The sequence below is a fragment of the Rattus rattus genome, chromosome 3 (genome assembly GCF_011064425.1).
Source record: "Rattus rattus isolate New Zealand chromosome 3, Rrattus_CSIRO_v1, whole genome shotgun sequence".
NCBI lineage: Eukaryota > Metazoa > Chordata > Mammalia > Rodentia > Muridae > Rattus > Rattus rattus.
Window position 1 is genome coordinate 135,482,830 of NC_046156.1, and position 20,629 is coordinate 135,503,458.

At 36.5% G+C, this 20,629-nt stretch overlaps 2 pseudogenes; both read right to left on the reverse strand.

The window, feature by feature from the left end:
• Positions 1–1,330: 1,330 nt before the first annotated feature.
• LOC116895945 lies at positions 1,331–6,657 on the reverse strand (annotated as a pseudogene).
• Positions 6,658–9,893: 3,236 nt separating this feature from the next.
• LOC116895574 lies at positions 9,894–11,134 on the reverse strand (annotated as a pseudogene).
• Positions 11,135–20,629: the final 9,495 nt, after the last annotated feature.

A 20,629-nucleotide genomic window follows, 5' to 3' on the forward strand; every position in this document is an offset into this window, starting at 1 on the left:
AGATATTACAGATAATAATGAGATTGATATTAAATAATAGGTATTAAATAGATAGGTGGTCAGATAGGTAGTTAGAAAATTGGTAGATAAAGGTAGACAGATGACAAAATCTGGTCTTTGTTTTGTGCTTCAAACATGCCTATTATTTCAGAAATTTGTGAAATGAAGTGACACAGGATAAAAATATGCTTCTTTTGAAATGTTTATTGTCTCCATCAGAATACAGGGTGTACCCAAAACATAAGTGAAGGCAGAGTGTATTCACTCAATTTATGACTTTTTTTTACCTTGTATGTTTTTGGACAGGATGTTGCTATGCATTTCAAGGTGGCCTTAAAACTTCTCAGTTCTCTACCTCAGAATCCTGTGTTCTTTGAACATAAGCATGAACCAAGCACATGGCTTGGTTTTTGTTTTGTTTTGTTGACACAATTGTTGATTCCAGTCAACATTAAAATATGTGCAAAAAGAAAGCAAACACACTGCATTATATTAAGTAAATACTATGTATTAATTTGTCTAGATATCTGAAGATTAAAGCTTGCAACAGCTTTATAGATCAATATGTTGGCAGGAAAATCTTTAGCAGCCCTTTTTTGTTACATTTTGCAAACACCCTCAGCTCTCAAGTGTGCAATGTATTTAGTGTCCTGTGATGTTACTATGTTCTTCTGCATAGGCTTCCTGTGCCCTACACACCAAGTTCTGTTGTAACTTTTGGCCTAACAGCAGCATTGTAGATGTGCCAGAAGGAAGGAAAAGTAAGTTCTTTCTATGGCATTAGGAATAAAAGAGAAATGGACAAAAAAGGAGCTTCTCTAGCTTCCTGAAAGAAGGAGTTTTATAGTTTAATACAGAATTTTTGAGAACTCTGTATAAGGAGGAATTAATATTATGAATGAACAAAAATATTGAAGACCAACAAAGGCAACTAATCTGGACCCTTGCTTATTAGCAAGCTACATTTCTAGGTTAATAGTTCTACCAAATATGGATATGACAATTTTTAATAAGACCATATTGCAAATTATTGTCAGCCAGTATCTTTTCACCAATTACTTCAAGCATAAAAAGAGAATCTTTACAAAAATATTCAGAAATACCGCAAATTGGTAACTGCCCATAACATTAAACAAAATGGACTCTTAACAGTGCCTTCTCAACAGCATATCATTTTAATTATAACCATCATCCAGTACAGGAATAACTAATAAGTTATGTTTGTTTGTTTTTAAAGGAGTCAGTGAAATATTTTATTCCTGATAATTGACATATACTAAACTATAAATAAATAGATGACACATGCCTAAAAGTATCATGATTTATAATATCAGTGGCCACTGCATTTAGGACTAGTCCAAGACCTTGATCTAGATTTTTTTTTTTTTTTGCAACTGGGGACCAAACCCAGGGCCTTGTGCTTGCTAGGCAATCACCCTACCACTGAGCCAAATCCCCAACCCCCTTGATCTAGATTTTGACCTAGATCTATACTGTGTTCTTGATGATATTTGGATCTAGGTGGTTCCTTTTTCCTTGATTCCTTTTAATATCTTAAACTAGATTTATAATGTGTTTTGGAATCTATTTTAGAGGCTCCTCTAGCTCTGGTGTGAGATGCAGACCTAGAGCATGGTTTAGACTTCAATTCTTTCTTGGGCTGGGACTTGGACAGTGGTCTTGAATTTTATTTAGGTCTTGATTGATTTAGATGTTAGACTCTATTAGTGTCAGAATCGTTTTGGCTAAGCTGTGTTCTTCCAGTCAGTCTACTATTTCCAGGACTGTAAGATTTCCTATAGTTATAATCAAAGGAGTGACTTCTTTTTTACCTTTCATAACTTTGGCTCGACTATGTCTATATCGGTCATAATCATCATATCATATAAAGCTATATACATTCCTCCCTTATTTGGCTTTCATTTGATTTGGGGGGTTTTCTGATCCCCCTTGCAAACTGTATTTCAAGTTCATTTCCACAAATTTCTTTCCAAATTATGTAAAGCATCTTCAGCATCAAGAACATCCTCAAATTGATTAGATGTCAAGTGTAGAAATCAATTGGAAGATAAACATCTACTATTGGACCATTACAAACAAATTCAGACTTGGTGTCATCGGCCATATTTCTGACAGAGACAAGTTGGGAAGGACACAGTTATCAGAACATGATGGCAAGAGTCTGGGCCAGCAGCACGAACTGACTAGGCAAAGCATTCACAATTCTGGTGGTGACTCATGTCTACTCACACACTTGCCTTAAATTACTTTAAATATAACTTGTTTATGTAAGATCGTGTTCACAGAACTCATAAAAATTTTATTACCTTATGAAATTTTAATTGGGATACCAAAATTTTGATAATGGCATTCAAAATTTATTCTGGAAAAAATGAAAATAGTAAAGGTAATAGAAAACTAAAAGGAAAAATGCCTTGTGTTAATAAAAAATTATATTGTAGTTTCTATAAGATTAATTTTGTGATTTTAATTTCAAATAATAGTCTTAATTTACAAATGATAAATTTGAGATTTTTATAAGACATATGAAATAATAAACATATGAACTTTTCAAAGATCTCCATATTAAATTTCATTCTCATGGGAATAGAAGATGTTGCAGCTCTACAATCAAGAATATTGATTAGTGTACTATGAGTAAGAAAGGCAGATATACTATTAATTCTTATCAAAAAGAAAAACAAGTGATATTTTTTAATTAGGGATGATCCTTGAATTGCATTTGTGACATTAGAATGAAAATTATCTTTCTTTCTCTGCATTATGTTTTGAAAAACTCATTTTCCAGGATCTTATCCATTCTGAAGCTAAGCAAAAACTCCTCATTTTAAAACAAGGCTTTTGATTCATGTCTAGCCTGCTTATAATCTGGTCAGTTATCAATCCAGGATTTGTTTTTTTTTCTTTGTTTGTTTGTTTTGTTTGTTGTTGAGATATAATTTTCATTTTGTCCCCTATAATAGACTTTTTTATTAGTAATTTTTTTTCTTTCACATGTTTATACACATGTATTTTGTACTTAAGTTCCTTTACTCCCACTCTAGCCCATTTCACAGGTCCCTGACCAAACCACCACCCCATCCCTACAAATCTTTTTGTCCTGTGTTTTGATTCTCTCTCACTCTCTCTCTCTCTCTCTCTCTCTCTCCCTCTCTTTCTCTCTCTCTCTCCCCATATGGTGTGGTATGGTGTGTGTGTGTGTGTGTGTGTGTGTGTGTGTGCTGTGTGTGTGTCCCAAGAGTTTGATCAGGGTTACCTGTGTGATCATAAGTTTGGAAATATCCATCATAGCCTGGTGGGTTTACTAGTGGCTACATAAATAGATACCATGACTATTTTTTTCCTAAGATCTGCTAGTTTTCAAGAGATGAGCAGTATGTGGTAGAGTCTGATGGATCTTTTCTGTCTTCATAGCTGACCGATATTAGTGAATAATTTCTGTGGACTTAGTACCAGTATGCACAGCTCATTAGTTAGTTCATACTTCCCTAGCCTGTGGTCTGCTTAGAAGACAGTATTTTGGACCCCCTTGCCTCTTACGTGTTTTCTGTCCTCTCTTCCACAATCTTTGTTGAACCTTAACCCAGTGGTGTAAATGTTTCTGCATGGTCTCATGATCTCAGTGATCCCCCATTCTCAGTTTTTTATGCAGTCTTAGGTATTTACCTTTATCTCTATTCATTACATGGAGAGTCTTCCCTCTTTAAAGCTGTGATTAGCCTTTGCATGTAAATTTGGATATTATAAATATAGATATTCAGGGCATGATTTAGTATTATATCAAGACAACTGAGTAGTCATCTTAGGTACTCCACACCTTATTACGTGATGTATCTCACATATCAAATAAAATGGTAATTCCCTTCTTATAAGAGAATGGCTTTTCCTTGTCAATTTTATACATTTATATTTATTAAAATATCATTCATGTCTTTAGCTTTATCAGCTTGAAGTAACTCATCCTCTATTTTTCATATACTATACACATGAGCAATTCCAAGGAATTCTTTCTGAGATTTAAACAAATCAGTTGGGTCACAAATTTCTTTAGCCTGTCACTATACTCAGTAGTTCCAGCCTTCAAATGTAATTCTTTCATAATTTATTTAAACTGAACTCATACTTGCTAACATGGACAAGTGAACACTTACAGGGTCCCATCCTTAGAAAATGAACTAAATATAACTAATGAATGCTTAGAGAACCCTAATTGCTCATCAATATCCAATGGTCAGCTCTGAAAACATATACACACAAGGAAAACTAAATGGATTCAGCAGATTTTGTTTATATATTTATGTGTCCCTGTGTATATTACAATAATAATAAAAGGAAAAAGCATGAATTAGGGAGGGCATTAGAGAATGAACATGGGAGGGGTTGGAAAGAGAGCATGTGGGAAGAGATTGAAATTGTGGAAGGAATGGGAAAGGGAAAATGATGTAATTATATTTCAGTTAACATTTTTAAAATTAAAATTAATTTAGACCATGATCTAACATATTGACTACTATATACTTGAAAATTTTAGCGGGTTGGGGATTTAGCTTCAGTGGTGGGGCACTTGCCTAAGCAAGGCATGAGCCTTAGTTTCTGCGTCCCCAGCTCCAGAAAAGAAAATTTTGGTATCTAATATAAACAAGGCTGTGGTTCCTCTATTATTGTATATAGAAAAGTGGAAATAATGATTATTTTATTCTTCCCTCAAATAATATTAAGGAAAATTCACCATTGCTACTAGCTATCTACTAGAGTACGAATTACGAGGTATTGATGGTTAAATAATTTCTATTAAACTTACAAATGACTCTGAGAATTTACTTTTAGATTCATCACATAACTGTTATTACATTTTATAAAACAATTACACATTGTTATCTTTTGCCATTTTCTACTTCAACTCAATACCTTGAAATAAGTGTCAGAAATAAATTGTAGAACATGCTAACAATGTGGTGTTACAGGGTGAACTGAGTTTTTCTGCCATACTGAAATTGATTGGATTTAGGTCAGAGTAAAGCAATCTGTGCATGTTGCCCTTCATTAATAGTTAATACATGAAAAGTTATAACATTGCTAGGTCAAGGAAAGGGGAAAATCTCTTAATATAAGCCAAGATACTATTTAGTTAGAAACAAGGTCAAAGTCAAGGTATATGAATAAAAAGAAAAAGTGTGACACAGATGGGAATATTTGAAAGGAAATTGACCCTTTCAAGACAAGATATGAATAATTTAAGACTTGTATTAGTTATAACAAAAGAGTAGAAACTATTAACTGTTCCAAGTAGTCCCTTAGCACTACTACACATCTGACAAAATCAGTAATAACTGGGGAGATAAAACATTTACATCCTTGATAACTGAAGTAATATATTTGCAAGACTTAAGAAGCCAAATTGATTTCCCTAGGTAAGGATTATAATCAAATGCACTGATAAAAGTGGAAGCACAGAGAGTCATGTCCAATGATAGAAGACTGGGGAAAGTTGATGGAGCAAATTAAGAGAATCCAGGGTAGCTTACTCATATCCTTTTCATGGCTCTCAATTAGCCATGAAATATATTTCTCTGGGTGAGTAATACAAGATGATTGGTAGACTGCTGCCATTACTTCCTTATATCCAGCCATTCAGATTTGGTTTTCAGACAATCATAGGATTTATTAATGAGATTCTAGTTTTTGGGGCAATTTATTCATTATAGTCTAATGAGTCTCCAGACTATAAATTGAGGAAGCTATCTACCTGAAGCTGAAATTTTGACTATACCAAATTATTAATATAGTTTTTACTTTTTAATTGAGTCCAGGCAGGCCTCGAACTTGTTCTCCTCCTGCTTCTTTCTCCTTCAGAAAATTCTACCAGCATGTGCCATCACCACTAGCAGTTTATGTTCTTATAACATGCATTATCAGAATTAAATAAATGTAAGCTATGATAAGAGATTAATTTGTGGTAGGAGTAAAACATTCCAAAGTTAAATCGGGTGTTTTCTGGTTCTAAGATCATATGTTCTCTATCCTGAAACTGCTGGTATATCACTTAGGGTTCTAATATGAGTCACTATTCTCCTGAAGCACATTGTCATATACAGTAAAAAGTCCCACAAACACAGTAGTCCCACTAGCAGGATGATAATGATTTACTTTAAAGATCAAAGTTACTTTCACTTATTTTCCAGCTTTTGGAAGCTGAGTTGATATTTAATAATAATTGGAGTCCATTGCAGAAATGCCATTTTTATTTATTTATCAAAATTTGTAAAATTATTTATTTATTATTGCATGTGCCCATGTATATGTGGCACGTGCCATGTATATATATGAAGATCAGTGGATAACTTGCACAATGGTCAGTTCTCTCACGTGTACCATGTGGGACTCGAGGGTTGAACTTAACCGCAATCAACGACTTGTGGTAAGAACTTTTGCATTAAACGCCCATCTCTATCCTTTTTATTTCCTTGATTTTCAACTTAAGGAATGGTATCACTCTCTCTCTTTTTATTCTTGATCTACTTTTACAACCCAGTAACGTTATACCAGTCCTGAACGGCTCTCTGACTGTTGCTCATTCTATACCAACTCCTTAGTCTCCAAGAAGATGTCCCCACTGTCTTCGCTTACTATGCGCATCACTCCCTAGGTCTCCATGTCTCTCTGGAGGGTTAAGTGCATCTTCTTCTGCTGAGGCCAGCCCTGGGCAGTACACTGCTATTTGTGTGTCAGGTGCCTCATATCTGCTGAGTGTAAGCTGCTTACTTGAGTGGCACTGTCAGAGGAATTGCGTCCCAGTTTAATTGACACTGCAATGGTCTTCCCATGGAGGTCACCCTCCCTCCTCATGTTCTTCCAGGTTTTCCCTAATCCAATCACAGGAATCCCCACCTTCTGTCTATTGATAGGTTGTTAATACTCTGCATCTGACTCTTTCTTGTTGGGCCTCTGGAGGGCAGAAAGTGACACAGCTACTGTCTGTATATACAACATAGGATAAGTAATAGTGTCAGGCTTGGAGCCTCCTTGAGCTGAATTCCAATTTGAGCCAGCCCGCTGGATCTCCTTTTCCCTCAGTCCTTTTCAACATCTTTGTCCCTGGAGTTCTGCTGGATGGGATGTGGGTCAGGGTTTTGAGACTGTGGGATGGCAGCCCATCTCTCCACTTGATGCCCTCTCATTCTACTGGAGGTGGACTCTACAAGTTCCCTCTAACCACTGTAGGGAATTTCATCTAAGGTCCCTCCCTTCGAGTCCTAAGAGTTTCTCACCAAGGTCTCCGGTACATTCTAGAGGACACCCCCAACTCCTACCTCCTGAGGTTTCCTATTTCCATTTCTTCTGTTTGTCATCAAGGCTTCAGTCCTGTTTGCCCCCTCCCAAATAATCACATTCCCCCTTTCCCCTCCTTGACCCCTCTCCCACCCATGTTCATCCCTCCGTCTGTGCCTGATAATTGCTTTCTTTTCCTTCCCAAGAGGAATTGAGGTATCCTCACTTGGGGGCCTTCTGCTTGTTAACCTTCTTGAGTTATAAGGATTATATTGTGGGTATACTGTATGTTTTTGGCTAATATCAAATATTTAGTGAGTACTTACCATGCATGTCCCATTGTTTCTGAGTTACATCATGCAGGATGATATTTCCTAGTTCCATTCATTTGACTGCAAAACTCACCATATCCTCACTCTTAACAGCTGAGTAATATTCTATTGTGTAAATGAACCACATTTTCTTTATCCATTCTTTGGTTGAGGAACATATTGGTTGTTTCTAGCTTTTGACTATTACAAATAAGGTTATGAACATTCTGGAGCATGTGTCCTTTCTTTTGGTTATATGCCCAGTGGTGTAGTTGGCTCTTTAGGTAGAATGATTTCCAATTTTCTGAGGAACCTTCAGATTGATTTCCATAGTGGTTGTACCAGTTTTGCAGATCCCACCAGCAGTGGAGGAGTTGCTCTCTTTCTCCACGTCCTGACCAGCATGTGCTGTCGACCTGAGTTTTTGATCTTAGCCATCCTGACTGGTGTATGGTGTACCTCAGGGTCATTTTTGATTTGCATTTCCCTGTGACTAAGAACTTTGACATTTCTTTAAAGTGCTTCTCGCCATTTCGAGATTCCTCTAGTTGTGAATTCTCTGTTTATCTCTGCCCCATTGTTCATTAGGTTATTTGGTCTTGTAGAGAGTTAAGCTTACATTGAGTTCTTTATATTTTGGATATTAGCCCTCTATCAGAGGTAAGGTTAGTGAAGGTGTTTTCCCTAATCTGTAGGTTGCTGATTTATCAACTGTTTATCTTAGAGCCTGAGCCATTGGAGTCCTGTTTAGGGAATCTGCCCTTGTGCTAATGAGTTGAAAGTTCTTTCCCACTTTCTCTTCTATTCAATTCAGTGTACCTGGTTTTATATTGTGGTTCTTTGTCCACGTAGACTTGAGTTTTGTGCAAGATGATAAATATGAATCTATTTTCATTTTTCTACATACAGACTGCCAGTTAGACTAGCACAATTTATTGATGAAGCTTTCTTTTTTCATTGTTTGATTTTGGCTTCTTTGTCAAAGATCAAGTGTCCATATTTCTGGATCTTCAATTCTATTCTATTGATGTACCTTTCTGTCTCTGTACCATGTTTTTGTTTTGTTTTGTTTTTTATCACTAATGCTCTGTAGTACAGCATAAGGTCAGGCGTGGGGATTCCCCTCTGAAGTTCTTTATTGTTGAGAATAGTTTATTTATACTAGATTTTTTTGTTTTTCCATATGAAATTTAGAATTGTATTTTTCATGTCTGTGAAGAATTTTGTTAAATTTTGATGGGGACTGCACTGAATTTGTAGATTGCTCTTGGTAGGATGGCCATTTTTACTATGTTAATCCTACCAATCCATGGCTTTATAGAAACCTCTTCTTCTAAGGTCTTCTTGATTTCTTTTTTAGGGTTGAAGTTCTTGTCATACAGATCTTTAAGCTTGTAATAAAGTTATACCAGGATATTTTATACAATTTTTTGCTATTGTGAAGGGTGTTGTTTCCCTAATTTCTTTCTCAGACTGTTTATCACTTATATAAGGGAGGGCTTTTGATTTATTTGAGTTAATTTTATATCCAGCCACTTGGCTGAAATTGTTTATCATCTATAGAAGTTCTCTAGTAGAATTTTTGGGGTCACTTATATATACTATCATATCATCTGCAAACAATGATACTTGACTTCCTCTTTTTCAATTTATATCCTCTCGATCTCCTTTTGTTGTCTTATTGCTCTAGCTAGAATTTCATGTACTATATTGAATAGATACTGAGGGAATGGGCAGCCTTGTATTGTCCCTGATTTTAGTGGGATTGCTTCAAGTATCTCTCCATTTATTTGATATTGTCTGAGGGTTTGCTGTATATTGCTTTTATTATGTTTAGGTATGTTTCTTAAATTCCTGACCTCCCCAATATTACCCTCCCCCATCAAGTGAACATCATTATTGTTTAATAGATCATCAACTTCTCCAAACCTACAACTGAAATTTCATCGTATTTCCATCCTGAGTCATGAACAGTGACAAAGCTAACCAGAGGCTACATACATCAAAGAGAGCTAAGCTTTCACAGCTCACTTCCTTTCACAGGCAGAATATAAGTAGATATACAATCTACAATGCATAATGGTTTTAGTCACTAAGGAATTTAAATGGGATTTTGAAGAATTTAGACAAATCTTGATGTAGTAAAAGTCGAGCTGAGATGCTGTGCAACTGTTGAAAGGTTCCTGGTGCTGCATCTTGGCCATTAGCTGACTCTTGCACTAACATCAAATGGAGAGAGGGAAAATGCTGGGTTGACTTAGGGGCTGTGCACAGGAACCAGTCAGGAAAATACTAAATACTACTGACAGCATCTATCCCAGGAAGAACTTTACCTTCCAGGAGCTTTAGACTGGCACTGCTCTCAGTGTTCACATAGCTAACTTTATCCTCTGTGCTCTTTTTGGCACAGTAAGTAACAGTGTCTCTACCACCTATGATTGTAATGCAACTACCTCATCCATGAGTTTCCCTGGCAAATACCAATTTCCTATTTACCTAGTTTCCTATTAAAATACCCCAACAGGACCATTCCAAATAATCTGCTTAGCTTGAGCCATAGCCTCAGCATATTTCTTGGTGCTCTCAGTACTAAAGTCCAAGTCCAGCCAGCCAGCAGGTATACCAGAGGCCACAGTAGCAAGACCTGTCTTGGCATTCTGATCAAATTTGTCAGCAGTAACAAAGTCAACAGGCAAGATTATCTTTACAGTATTTTTCTCAGAATCAGACATGAGATCCTTGACAATCTTGGCTCTTTCATCATCATACAGGGATGTGCTAATTTCCATGTTTTTGAGCACTTTAAGGAAGGTAAAAGCCATTTCACCACCAATGATCATTTCAATGACTTGTCTAGCATATTATTGATCAGCTAGATCTTGTCTACAATCTTACCTCCTCTGAAGATAGCCAGGAAGTGTTGCTCTGGACTGTACAAAGCCTTGGCAAAGTAGTTGAGCTCCTACTTCATCAAAAATCCACTAGCCTTCTGTGGCAGATTCACACACACCATGGAGCCGTGCACTTAGTGCGTACTCCCAAAAGAATCATTGACATAGACATCTCCTAATTTGGACAGTGAGGCTCAGGAAGCATCTATTTTGGCTGGCTCAGCTTTAACCTTGTTCCCAGAAGCATCGTTTCTCTTCCCTTCTTTCTCTACATGAAAACAGAGGTTCTCCAGCAGGATGACAGTCGCAGCTGCTGGGTTGGCACAGGCATCCTCTACTTCTGGGCCCACACAATCCTTCAAGAATAGAACATCCTTGCCCAGCAGAGATTTGAATTCTGCAGCAACTGGCTCTAAAGAGTACTTGTCAGGCACGGGAATACCATCCGGCTGGCCTAGGTGGTTCATAAGGACAGCTGACTTGGCTTCATTGTCTAAGCAGAAATTTGATGCTTGGAACAGCGTCCTGCATCCTTTAGTTATTTGTTATTTGGTTGTTCTTCATAGGAACATTGAAGTCCAACCTCATCACTATATGCTTCCCCTTGATGTCCAGCTTGTTCTGCTTATTAGAAAGCAACATTTTGGCAACACCAAGAGGTTGAGAGGCCCAGAGCTGAGGAAGAGTCTTTCCAATAGTTTGTAACATGAAGGGGCGTTGTATGTTGTCAAATGCTTTTTAAGTATCTAAAGAGATGATCATGTGATTTTTTCCTCTGAGTTTGTGTAGTAGATAATGTTAATGGATTTTTGAATATTGACCCATGTTTTTTTCTTTGATATGTTTTTTCTTGCATTGGAGTTTTCCTTCTAGAATCCTCTGTAGGGCTGGATTAGCAGATATATATTGTTTAAAGTTGGTTTTTGTCATGGAACATTTTGGTTTCTCCATCTATGATGATTGAGAATTTTGCTGAATATAGTAGCCTGGGCTGGCATTTGTGTTCTCTTAGGGTATGGATGACGTTTGTCCAGGATCTTCTGGCTTTTAGAGTGTATGTTGAGAATTCTGGTGTAATTCTGATAGGTTTTCCTTTATATGTTACTTGGCCGTCTTTTCCTTACAGCTTTTCATATTCTTTCTTTGTTCTGTGCATTTTATGTTTTGATTGTTATGTAACAGGAGGATTTTATTTTCTGATCCAATATATTTGGTGTTCTGTAGGCCTCGTGTACATTTATGGCCATCTTTCTTTGGGTTAGAGAAGTTTTCTTCTATGTTGTTGAAGATGTTTTCTGGCCCTTCAAACTGGGAATCTTCGCTCTCTTCTATTCCTATTATTTTTTCATTTGGTTTTTTCATTGAATCTTCCTTCTTTCTTTCTTTCTTTCTTTCTTTCTTTCTTTCTTTCTTTCTTTCTTTCTCTCTCTCTCTCTCTCTCTCTCTCTCTCTTTCTTTCTTTCTTTCTTTCTTTCTTTCCTTTTTGGTTCTCTTTTGTGTTCCTGCACATTTAATAGGGTTTATATTTTGTGATGATATTCCTATTAATATTTCTTTTACTTTTTTGAGATTAATATTTATAACATTACCCTTCCCTTTTCTCCCCTCACTTTCCCTCTCTCTTTTAAATTCATGGTGTCTTATTTTCATTGTTATTACATGCATATATGTATATATATGTATATGTATATATAAGTATATTCTAACTGTAACTTGCTTAGTCTATGCAATGTTTTTTTTTTTTTTTTTTTTTTTTTTGAGAGGCCTTTGAGGGGTGTTACTTACTGGCTTTCTTCTGCCTTGTACTCAGCTTGCTTTCTCTTTTTTTTATTAACTTGAGTATTTTTATTTACATTTGAGTGTTATTCCCTTTCCCAGTTTCTGGCCAACATCCCCTAATCCCTCCCCTCCCTTCTTGGGGTGTTCCCCTCCCATCCTCCCCCATTGCCGCCTCCCCAACAATCCAGTTCATTGGGGCTTCAGTCTTAGCAGGACCAAGGGCATTACCTTACACTGGTGATCTTACTAGGATATTCATTGCTACCCTATGAGGTCAGAGTCCAGGGTCAGTCCATGTATAGTCTTTAGGTAGTGGCTTAGTCCTGGAAGCTCTGGTTGCTTGGCATTGTTGTACATATGGGGTCTCGAGCCCCTTCAAGCTCTTCAGTTCTTTCTCTGATTCCTTCAGCTAAAGGGGGGTCCTGTTCTCAGTTCAGTGGTTTGCTGCTGGCATTCGCCTCTGAATTTGCTGTATTCTGGCTGTGTCTCTCAGGAGCGATCTACATCCGGCTCCTGTCGGTCTGCACTTCTCTGCTTCATCCATCTTGTCTAATTGGGTGGCTGTATATGTATGGGCCACATGTGTGGCAGGCTCTGAATGGGTGTTCCTTCAGTCTCTGTTTTAATCTGCCTCTCTCTTCCCTGCCAAGGGTATTCTTGTTCCCCTTTTAAAGAAGGAGTGAAGCATTCACATATTGACCATCCGTCTTGAGTTTCATTTGTTCTAGGCATCTAGGGTAATTCAAGCATTTGGGCTAATAGCCACTTATCTATGAGTGCATACCATGTGTGTCTTTCTGTGATTGGGTTAGCTCACTCAGGATGATATTTTCCAGTTCCAACCATTTGCCTACGAATTTCATAAAGTCGTTGTTTTTGATAGCTGAGTAATATTCCATTGTGTAAATGTACCACATTTTCTGTATCCATTCCTCTGTTGAAGGGCATCTGGGTTCTTTCCAGCTTCTGGCTATTATAAATAAGGCTGCGATGAACATAGTGGATCACGTGTCTTTTTTTATATGTTGGGGCATCTTTTTGGGTATATGCCCAAGAGAGGTATAGCTGGATCCTCAGGCAGTTCAATGTCCAATTTTCTGAGGAACCTCCAGACTGATTTCCAGAATGGTTTGTACCAGTCTGCAATCCCACCAACAATGGAGGAGTGTTCCTCTTTCTCCACATCTTGCCAGCATCTGCTGTCACCTGAGTTTTTTGATCTTAGCCATTCTCACTGCTGTGAGGTGAAATCTCAGGTTGTTTTGATTTGCATTTCCCTGATGACTAAAGATGTTGAACATTTCTTTAGGTGTTTCTCAGCCATTCGGCATTCCTCAGCTGTGAATTCTTTGTTTAGCTCTGAACCCCATTTTTAATAGGGTTATTTGTCTCCCTGCAGTCTAACTTCTTGAGTTCTTTGTATATTTTGGATATAAGGCCTCTATCTGTTGTAGGATTGGTAAAGATCTTTTCCCAATCTGTTGGTTGCCAAACTCTTGAATATAATTTACTTTTGGTCATAGTGTCTTATTACAACAATGGACAGGTAGTAAATATAATGTTGTAGGTTCAGAAAGTTGAATGTTTATTTTACATAATTTCTTTGCTGAGACTAGCTCTTTCCTGATATTTTCTATTTTATTTTGTAGCATATTTTAAAACATTTTAATTTCTCTATGAAATATCCATCATGATCATTTTCAAATGTACTATCTCTACTATCTTGTTGATTATTTTAAAAATAAGTTTGAGTTTTGCTTTTCAGTGATTTCCAGCCAAATTGTGAGCATTTGCATTTATGTCTAAAGCTCTGGCTATGATTTTAATCTCTTACTTCATATTATTTTCTGTACTATGACCATGATTGCTAAATGATTTCTATACCTGGCTACAAATATATGTTGTACACTTCTGCCTGCTGACTCTCCTTGTTGTCACGTGGAGATGAATGTTCTGAACCACAGCAAGTCCACTCGGATACCTTCCTGGGAGGCAGAGTTGGGGTGCCTCCTCATTGTTCCCCAGGAACTGTGTTGATGGGAGAAATATTATATATTGCTGGCTGGAAGCAAGATCCAGGCTTTTAGTTACCACTGGCATTGCTGTGTTGCTAGATCATGGGGTTGATAATTCTGGTTGTGAGTCATACATGTAAGTGTCTGGGTGCTTCTTAGTTGCTAGGAATGTAGGGCTAGCCACTCACTTGTGTAATTCTCATTTGAATGACCATAGTATTTCTGGCAGGAATCTATGTATAAAACCATATCATTCTTCCATTACCTCAAGAACCTGCTGCAATTTACCACAAGGATTCAACAACCCACCAGGTGCAGTTAAGTAAGGGAATATTGAACTAAAGTATACAAAGCCATACCAGGGAAATTTCTTGTAGGACTCAGGATACTTAGGGAAATGGAGGAAATGGTCAACCTGTATGGTCCAAAAGGCCTTTTATTTCCCATTTGGGCCCCATCTCAGATGTGGATAAAATGACCCACTGGCCTTGCTGCTAAAAGAAACTCACAACAGGCAAGAAGTGCAGTCCAAGGTTCATACCATGATCCCTTACCTCTTAATGAACTGCTAGGTCACAAGAATGATAGTGCTAATTTACTTCAAATTGCCTTTCAACCTGAATTCTTAAGAGTATTTCAATAGTATTCCAATAGTAAAAAAATTCCCCTAGTCTTTTCAGCATTCACACTTAGTTTGTTTGAATACAAAACAAAACAAAACAGCCTATTGATTTCATGGACACACACACACACACACACACACACACACACACACACACACACACACCATAAGCACAAATGATTATTTAGAAACAGGAAACTCACAAGATTTGATTTGGCAGAATGAAGAGAAGAGAACACAGCACTAAGGAACAGAACATCGAATAGGATGTTCTGCAGACTCATCTGATAATAAAAGCAGAAGTAAAACACCCTGAGGGACTACACTGATAATATATTAATATTCCATCAGTGATGAAATGCAGCCAATGGGTTCCAAGTAGAGAAAAATAGACAAATAGTGTTCAATTTGAAAAGAAATAAAAATACAACAACTTGGAACCGTTTATACTAGAAGGCAAACCCTTGAAATGAGAAACATCTATAGTCCTGTAAGCCTTTAGGGCTGACTGCATACCAAGCAATGTTTCAGTACTTATATATGTTCAATATTTCTGCATAGATTTGTAATGAAGAAAGACTATATCTATATCTATATCTATATCTATATCTATATCTATCTATCTGACAGTTGTGAACATCTGTCAGTATTCAAAAGCTCAGGAAATACAGTAGCAATATTATTCTAGAATATACTCATGCAACCAGTATAAGAATTACATATGGGAAATTCAATGACAGAGTAGACATGATTGATAGCACTGAAATACTTAGCTATTAATATTAATTTGGCCAAAGTAACATAAACAGTGTTTACAAATAGATCATGATCCATAAGTAGATATCGATGAAAGAAAACATATATTGTAAAAGAGTAACTTGGCTCCAGTAATTTTTTTTTTTTTGTGGATGGCCTAATGGTAAGAGTGGGACACTAAACACTAAAGTCTATCACTATCAGTTTGTGAGAGACAATATGTGATATTAGTAGGCATTTTATAGACTTCAGTGCCCCTGTGTTTGGTGCACAGATTTTGAGAATTGCAATGTCTTCATGATGGATTTTTCCTTTAAGTCTTTCACTCTGTCTTCTAATTTGTTTTGGTTTGAAGTCTATTTTGTAAGATATTAAAATGGCTGCACCAGCTTGCTTCTTAGGTCCATTTATGTGCAATATACTTTTCCATCCTATTACACTGTAATATAAATGAACAATCTTTGTTGATTGCTGTTATTTTTCTGATGTTGATTGTGGTGGTGGTGGTGGTGGTGGTGGTGGTGGTGGTGGTGGTGTGTGTATTCGCCTGTATGTCTGCATGTCTATGTGTCTGTGTGTATTTGCCTCTGTCAATTTGCTGGTCTGGGATTATTTATTTCTTGTGTTTTCTTTGGTGTCAATCATTTTATGCTGGAGTTTTTTTCTCCAGCACCTTATGTAGTGATAGTTTTGTAGACAGATACTGCTTTAGTTTGGTTTTGTTATGGAATGTCTGATATTCTTCATGTATTCTGATTGAAATTTTTGTTTTGTAGGAGATTATGTTTCCTTTCATCATGACTTGTACACATATTAAATGCTTTTAACACTGGGGAACTTAGAATACATATGCCTGAGATCTATTTCCCTGTGCCTTTAACATTAGTTTTGGACTTCTCTGACTCTTAGTTGTCCACATGTAGAAAAATGCAAATAGATCCATACTTATTACCCTATATAAGCTTAACTCCAAATGCATAAAAAAGTCAATAAAAAACCAGATACACTGAACCTAGTAGAAAGTGGGAGAATAGCCTTGAACTCATTAGCACAGGAGAAAATTTTCTAAACAGAACTCTGTTAGCACAGGCTCTAAGAGCAATGTTTAATTAATTAGACCTTATTCAACTGAAAAGTTTCTGCATGGTAAGGGACACCATCATTCAGATAAACTGGAAGCCTATAGAGTGGGAAATTATTTTTAACAATAATACATCTGATAGAAGGCTAATATTCAAAATATATAAAGAAAGTACAATAAAAACCCTAGCTATCAAGAACACTAATAAACTAATTTAAAAATAGAGAACAGGTCTCAAAAGAGGAAATTCAAGTGGCTAAGAAATACTTAAAGATCCAATCATTCTTGAAGACCTCATCTCCAGTTAACTTTAACACACAGCCTTGGGATTATATTTCCAATGTATGAATTCTAGGGATATTCATACTGCATTATTCTCCAGGCTGTTCTTTAAGAACTATGAGAAAATGAGAATGCATTTACATTTTCTGAGGTATAAAATTTTATGTTAATGTAATAGTGTAATGTTTTGCTATTGCTGTTTATATTATCAAGGAAGTGGATATATCTTACTAAGTACTCTATCAAAAATTTCACCAACTCAAAAGGTTCAGAAGGATTCACATCTTTCCTTTTGTAATTTCGAAAAAAAGGTTATTATTTTCAAAGCCTAGCCATATAGATTTACTAAGTGAGAAAGAACTCCTGATAATCAGAGGGACTCCAAGGGATAAATACTCAGAATGCAACTGTTTTGATCTAATTTGTGGATATGCATTTATTTGAGTGTGGAAGCAAAGTTTCTAAATGATCATTGTGATTATAAGCTTCGGAATGAATTCAATTTAAATTCGATTGCATCTCTTTTCATTTTAGGGAAATGTGTATGTAAACATTACTCTATAAAAAACTGGCAGTGGTGTGTTTATAATGAAAATAATTCATTATATTTATTGAAATCGTATCTTCTGTAGCAGCAGCATCCTTACAGAGAGGATGGGAGATAGTACTCATTAGATACTTTTCTTCATTTGTGAGCCAGGCAGTAGATTAGTTTTATCCAATTGCCATCTGCCATCCATTTTGTATACAGTATGCCTAAAGAACTCACTACATAGAAGGGTCTAGAAGATAAAGGTAACCATATTGTATTTATATTTGTAAATACTGTATGCACTAAATTACAAATATTTATGTGCCATTAAGGTCTGGATAAACGATACACAGAGTGGAAACAAACACATCTTTTGTGCTTAAAGCTAGGGTTTGGGGATTAGGATTGGCTAGAAGTGTGCTTCCTTCATATGTATGTTGTGATTGTCAACTATATGAATGAATTGCTGTGATTTATTTTCTTACTCCTTTGCTCAGCACTGCTCACTTGGAAAGCTACAAGGAAGAATTTCTATATGCTTGCATTGACATAGTTGGAGGCACTGAACCCATGGATGAATTAGGAAAATACATAAAATATTTAAATATTGAAAGAATTAAATGTTTATTAAAATTATCCAGTGATATCACTTGATAATTACATCAATAATAGCTTATCAATAGAGGGCCACACATTGGAAAGAAGAGTTGCATTGTTATTTATATTCTGAAACATTAGCATTCAGCATAAAAATGTAAGCTATGTATTATAACAACTTTAAAAAATAAATTATCTGTAGTCTAAACATTTAGATATAACCAGAAATGAATATATATGAATATATTCATATATGTATATATATGAAGCCTCAAAAATTTATATTTTGCTTGAAATGGGGAACTCATCCATTTTGATATTTTGAGAGTAGAAATCTGACCATTACTTATTAAGCAATGGGTTGACCTTGATGTTTAGGAAGGCAGGGATAAAGCCAATATGACAGATCTAGTGGGCCCTGGCAGATTATGCATTGCTATTCCAGTATGACAAAGAGCTGTGTGAACATGAAAGCACATGTAAGTGAGTATGGTGTGTACAGGCAACATGGTGCCCAAGGAAATAAGAGGAAATGAGCCAGAAACGCCACATTTTGCTGGCATCTATGGAGTGTCACCATCTGAGAACCATATGACTACTGGCAGATTGATATGTCAGTTCAGGCATGTCAAACTTGACCGCGTTGAGCTTGGGTTGTTTTATCAGTTTACAACAGGATTATTGGTACAAGTTTAATGGCATCCTGTCCCAGAGACTCAAATCCAAACACTTTGAAACCTTCTCCAAACAGATATGATACATGTATTCATGGTTTAAAACATTCATGGCCATGTCTGAACATCTCTCTTTCCATGTTTCTACTGTAATTGAACTATTGTACATATGTATAAATTACACTGAATACTGTGGAAATAATAGCAATGTTTTGTGTGACAACACTGGCTTTTACCTGTTTGATTAGTAAATGGTAACATGTTCTGTCATGAGCCAAACATATGTTTTCAGATGCCCCTTCAATGTATCTACTAAAGCAGGAAGTATGACTGCATCCTGCCATTTGAGTTGAGTAAAGGAGGCCTATCTTGACACGATGCATACTTTATACAAGTAGAAAAGGTTGGCACATTCAGTTTTCATTAACATAGGGAGGAAGTTAGTTATATTGATGTCTCTGGGGTAAAATAATCTAAGGTATGAATGAAACAGTCTGTATACTGTGAAATTCCCTCCGATAGAATCTTTAGTCATCTGCTGCCTCATGAGTAGCTTTGAGGACTAGAATATTGCATTTCATTTGTAGAAACAGGCAAGAAAGACTAGAGGGAGACAATCCATTTATTCTATAAAGTCTACTAAGACTATTTTTAGTTCATTTTATGAACTGACAATGGAGAAGAGTAAGTTTGTGCTCGTTCCTGTTAAAATAATCAAGGCAACACTAGCATGCTTTTGGGAGCACCTTGGCTCATATCTCAGTCAATCCCATTTCAGCTCAATGATGAGAGAACTTGTGTGTCAGATCCCTTCTCAGAAGTAACCCCATATACTGTATTTTGCATTCCTGTAGCCATTTCCAAAAACCTATTGCCAATCATGTTGGGATACAAGTTCACTCTAAGGGCATTTCTCCAACAGTTGGGGGACAAACAGAGATGTTTCAAGACACCATCTTCACACTCCTTTCCTCCTAAATGAAGCACTAGAATATCAATTTCCTGTTGTCCCAAGCACTAACAGGTTCTGTTCTTTTCCAAGTTATGTATTTAATAGATTCATTCTGTTTGTTTAGTTTTAAAGGAATGGTCATACACTCCATGGCCATACTGCCTCAGCTTTTAGAGTGCTCAGATCATAAGTTTGTGCCACAAAGATGGCACTGGCATTTGTTTGGCAATGGTAAGATCCTTATTGTTGAAGATAAATCTTGACAAGTATCTTCAGAGTTGATTCAGGCTCTCTCATGAAAAGTCAACATTCTTATGCAGCTCCCTAGTGACCTAATGTTTTCCTATGAGGTCTTACCTCTTTAAAGTCCTACCGCTTTCCACTCCATCACACTGATAATGAACTTTCTGGTATTTTCATTCCTGGGGGAAAAATCTCATACTATACACAGTGCCATATCTTATATAACCTAGGTCCTGAAAACATGACTAAAGGTGGCAAAGGAATGAAAATCTGGGATATATGGACATGTAGGTTGAATAAAAATGGCCCTCATAGATCCATAGGAAATAACATTATTATGAGGTATGGCCTTGTTATAGTAGATGCAATTTTTTTTTGTGGAAAAAATGTTTCACTATAGAAGTGGGCTTTGAGGTTTCAGAAGCTCAAACCAAAGCTCACAGTCTCTTCCTGATGCCTGCTGATCCATATATAGAACTCTTAGCTCCCTTTCCAGCACCATGTCTACTTGTATACGTACATTCTTCCAGCTATGATGATAATGGACTAAACCTCTAAAACTGCAAGGCAGCCCCAATTAAATGTTTTCCTTTATAAGAGCTGC